Raw genomic sequence first — 6000 nt, forward strand, 5'->3', positions numbered from 1 at the left:
ACGACCCTCAACATCGCCACCACACGTCTAATAAGAGATAATGACACTTTTCAGAACATCCCAAACCCAAAAAAGTACAGAAATGCCCCCAAACAACCCCAAACGACCCACCCGGTCTGGTTTAAATCGAAAATGAACATTCGTTGAAACTGGTATCGATACGAAGGTCACGATTCTGAACATCACATCCACACCTGTAATAAGAGATATGGACACATTTTAGAACATCCCATACCCAAAAAAGTATAGAAATGCGCCCAAATAACCACAAACGACCCACCCGGTCTAGTTTAAATAAAAAATGAACATTTGTCTAAATTTATATCGATACGAAGGTCACGACCCTCAACTTCATATCCACACGTGTAATAACAGATAAGGACACATTTTAGAACATCCCTATCCCAAAAAAGTACAAAAATGCCCCCAAACGACCCACTCGGTCTTGTTTAAACCGAAAATGAACATAAGTCAAAATAGGTATCGATTCCATGGTTACAACTCTCAACATCGCATCCACACGTCTAAGAAGAGATAAGGACACTTTTTAGAACATCCAAAACCGAAAAAACTATAGAAATGCCCCCAAATAACCACAAATGACTCACTCGGTCTGGTTTAAACCGAAAATGAACATATGTCAAAATAGGTATCAATTCGAAAGTCACGACCCTCAACATCGCATCTGCACATCTAATAAGAGATGACGAAATATTTTAGAACATCCCAAACCCAAAAAACTATAAAAATGCCCCCAAATAACCCCAAAGGACCAACCCTGTCTGGTTTAAACAAAAAATGAACGTTTGCCAAAATTGGCATCGATACGAAGGTCACGACCCTCAACTTCGTATCCACACGTGTAATAAGAGACAAGCACACATTTAAGAACATCCAAAACTCAAAAGAGTACAGAAATGCCCCCAAATAATCTAAACGACCCACCCGATCATGTTTAAATAAAAAATGAACATATGTCGAAATAGGTAATCAATTCGAAGGTCATCACCCTCAACATCGCATCCACACATCTCATAAGAGATGAGGACACATTTTCAAACATCCCAAACCCGCTCTGGTTTAAACCAAAAATGAACATTCATCAAAATTGGTATTGATACGAAGGTCACGACCCTCAACTTCATATTCACACCTGTAATAACAGATAAGGACACATTTTAGAACATCCCAAACCCAAAAAAGTACAGAAATGCCCCCAAATAACCCCAAACGACCCACCCGATCTGGTTTAAATCGAAAATGAACATTCGTCGAAATTGGTATCTATACGAAGGTCACGACCCTCAACTTCATATCCACACCTATAATAAGAGATAAGGACACATTTTAGAACATCGCAAGCCCAAAAAAGTACAGAAATGCCCCCAAATTACCCCAAACGACCCACCCGGTTTGGTTTAAACCAAAAATGAACATAGGTCGAAATAGGTATCGATTCGAAGGTTACGACCATTGACATCGCATCCACATGTTTAATAAGAGACAAGGATACTTTTTAGAACATCCCAAATCAAAAAAAGTACAGAAATGCCCCCAGATAACCCAAAATGACCCACCCGATCTGGTTTAAACTGAAAATGAACATTCGTCGAAATTGGTATCGATACGAAGGTCACAATCCTCAACTTCATATCCGCACCTGTAATAAGAAATAAGGACACATTTTAGAACATCCCAAGCCCAAAAAAGTACAAAAATGCCCCCAAATAACCCCAAACGACCCACTCAGTCTTGTATAAACCAAAAATGAATATGTGTCAAAATAGGTATTGATTCCAAGGTCACGACCCTCAACATCGCCACCACACGTCTAATAAGAGATAAGGACATTTTTCAGAACATCCCAAACCCAAAAAAGTACAGAAATGCCCTCAAACAACCACAAACGACCCACCTGGTCTGGTTTAAACCGAATATGAACTTATGTCAAAATATGTATCAATTCGAAGGTCACGACCCACAACATCACATCTACACATCTAATAAGAGATGAGGACACATTTTAGAACATCCCAAACCCAGAAAAAATACAAAAATGCCCCCAAGTAACCCCTAACGACCCACCCAGTCTGGTTTAAACGGAAAATGAACATTTGCCAAAATTGGTATCGATACGAAGGTCACGACCCTCAACTTTATTTCCACACGTGTAATAAAAGATAAGGACACATTTAAGAACATCCAAAACTCAAAAAAGTACAGAAATGCCCCCAAATAATCCCAAAAGACCCACCCGATCTTGTTTAAACCGAAAATGAACATATGTCGAAATAGGTAATCAATTCGAAGGTCACGACCCTCAACATCGCATCCACACATCTAATAAGAGATGAGGACACATTTTCGAACATCCCAAACCCAAAAAATTATAGAAATGCCCCCAAATAACCCCAAATGACCCACCCGATCTGGTTTAAAATGAAAATGAACATTCGTCGAAATTGGTAATAAGAGATAATGACACATCTTAGAACATCCCAAGCCCAAAAAAATACAGAAATGCCCCAAAATAATCCCAAACGACCCACCCAGTTTGGTTTAAACCGAAAATGAACATAGGTCGAAATAGGTATGGATTCGAAGGTCACGACCCTCAACAACGCATCCACATGTCTAATTAAAGGTAAGGACACTTTTTAGAACATCCCACACCCAAAAAAGTATAGAAATACCCCCAAATATCCCCAAACGACCCACCCGGTCTGGTTTAAACCGAAAATGAACATTTATCAAAATTGGTATTGATAGGAAGGTCACATCCCTCAACTTCATATCCACACGTGTAATAAGAAATAGGGACACATTTTAGAACATCCTAAACCCAAAAAAGTATAGAAATGCCCCCAAATAACCCCAAATGACCCACTCGGTCTTGTTTAAACCGAAAATGAACATATGTCGAAATAGGTATGGAGTCGAACGTCACGACACTCAACATCGCATCCACACGTCTAATAAGAGATAAGAACATTTTTTAGAACATCCCAAACCCGAAAAAGTACAGAAATGCCCCCAAACAACCCCAAACGACCTATCTTGTCTAGTTTAAATTGTAAATGATAATAAGTCGAAATAGGTATCGATTCGAAGGTTACGACCCTTGACATCGCATCCACACGTCTAATAAGAGATAATGACACTTTTTAGAACATCCCAAACCCAAAAAAGTACAGAAATGCCCACAAATAACCCCTAATGACCCACCCGGTCTGGTTTAAACCGAAAATGAACATTAGTCGAAATTGGTATCGATACGAAGGTCACGATCCTCAACTTCATATCTGCACCTGTAATAATAGATAAGGACACATTTTAGAACATCTCAAATCCAAAAAAGTACAAAAATGCCCCCAAATAACCCCAAACGACCCACCCTGTCTGGTTTAAATTGCAAATGAACATAAGTCAAAATAGGTATCAATTCAAAGGTTATGACCCTTGACATCGGATCCACATGTCTAATAAGAGATAAGGACACTTTATAGAACATCCCAAACACAGAAAAGTATAGAAATGCCCCCAAATAACCCCAAACAACCCATCCGATCTGGTTTAAATCGAAAATGAACATTCGTCGAAATTGGTATCGATACGGAGGTCACAATCCTAAACTTCATATCCACACCTGTAATAAGAGATAAGGACACATTTAGAACATCCGAAACCCAAAAAAGTACAGAAATGCCCCTAAATAACCCCAAACGACCCACCCGGTCTAGTTTAAACCGAAAATGAACATTTGTCTAAATTGGTATCAATACGAAGGTCACGAACCTCAACTTCATATCCACACGTGTAATAACAGATAAGGACACATTTTAGAACATCAGAAACCCAAAAAAAATATAGAAATGCCCCCAAATAACCCCAAAAGACCCACTCGGTCCTGTTTAAACCGAAAATGAACATATGTCGAAATAGGTATTGATTCCAAGGTCACGACCCTCAACATCGCCACCACACGTCTAATAAGAGCTAAGGACACTTTTTAGAATATCCCAAACCCAAAAAAGTATAGAAATGCCCCAAAAAAACCCCAAACAACCCACCCGGTCTGGTTTAAACCGCAAATGAACATAAGTCAAAATAGGTATCGATTCTAAGGTTACGACCCTTGACATCGCATCCACACGTCTAAGAAGAGATAAGGACAGTTTTTAGAATTTCCAAAACCCAAAAAACTACAGAAAATGCCCCCGAATAACCACAAACGACCCACCCGGTCTGGTTTAAATCGAAAATGAACACATGTCGAAATAGGTATCAATTAGATGGTCACGATCCTCAACATCATATTTACACATCTAATAAGAGATGTGGACACATTTAGAACATCCCAAACCCAAAAAAGTACATAAGTGCCCCCAAGCAACCCCTAATGACCCACCTGGTCTGGTTTAAATTGAAAATGAACACATGTCGAAATAGGTATTAATTCGAAGGTCACGACCCTCAACATCGCATCTTCACATCTAATATGAGATGAGGACACATTTTAGAACATCCCAAACAGAAAAAAGTACAAAAATACCCCCAAATAATGCCAAACGACCCACCCGGTCTTGTTTAAACCGAAAATGAACATATGTCGAAATAGGTATCGATTCCAAGGTCACGACCCTCAACATCGCATCCACACGTCTAATAAGAGTTAAGGACACTTTTTAGAACATCGCAAACCTAAAAAGTATAGAAATGCCCCCAAACAACCCACCCAATCAGGTTTAAACCGCAAATGAACATAAGTCGATATAGGTATCGATTCGAAGGTTACGACCCTCGACATTGCATCCACACGTCTAAGAATAGATAAGGAAACTTTTTAGAACGTTCAAAACCCAAAAAAACTGTAGAAATGCCCCCAGATAACCACAGACGACCCACCTGGTCTAGTTTAAACCGAAAATGAACATATGTCGAAATAGGTATCAATTCGAAGGTCACGACCCTCAACATCGCATCTACACATCTAATAAGAGATGAGGACACATTTTAGAACATCCCAAACCCAAAAAAAGTACAAAAATGCCCCCACATAACCCCAAACGATCCACCCGGTCTGTTTAAACCGAAAATGAACATTTGTCGAAATTGGTATCGATACGAAGGTCACGACCCTCAACTTCATATCCACACCTGTAATAAGAGATAAGGACGCATTTTAGAACATCCCAAACCCAAATAAGTACAGAAATGCCCCCAAATAACCCCAAACGACCAACCTTGTCTGGTTTAAACTAAAAATGAACATTTGTCTAAACTGGTATCAATATGAAGGTCACGACCCTCAACTTCATATCCACACGTGTTATAACAGATAAGGACACATTTTAGAATAGCCCAAACCCAAAAAAGTACAGAAATGCCCCCAAATAACCCCAAACGACCCCCTCGATCTTGTTTAAATCGAAAATGAACATATATCAAAATAGGTATCGATATCGAGATGACGACCCTCAACATCTCATCCACACGTCTAATAAGAGATAAGGACATGCCCCCAAACAACCCCAAACAACCCACCCGATATAGTTTAAACCACAAATGAACATAAGTCGAAATTGGTATCGATTCGAAGGTTACGACCCTCGACATTGCATCCACAAGTCTAAGAAGAGATAAGGACAATTTTTAGAAAGTTCAAAACCCAAAAAATTATAGAAATGCCCCCAAATAACCACAGACAACCCACCTGGTCTGGTTTACACCGAAAATGAACATATGTCGAAATAGGTATCAATTCAAAGGCCACGACCCTCAACATTGCATCTACGCATCTAATAAGAGATGAGGACACATTTTAGAACATCCCAAACCCAAAAAAGTACAAAAATACCCCCAAATAACCCACCCGATCTAGTTTAAATCGAAAATGAACACTCGTCGAAATTGGTATCGACACGAAGGTCACGACCCTCAACTTCATATCCACACCAGTAATAAGAGTTAAGGACACATTTTAGAACATCCCAAACCTAA

Source organism: Telopea speciosissima, chromosome 7 (assembly GCF_018873765.1).
Source record: "Telopea speciosissima isolate NSW1024214 ecotype Mountain lineage chromosome 7, Tspe_v1, whole genome shotgun sequence".
In the NCBI taxonomy this organism is placed as follows: domain Eukaryota; kingdom Viridiplantae; phylum Streptophyta; class Magnoliopsida; order Proteales; family Proteaceae; genus Telopea; species Telopea speciosissima.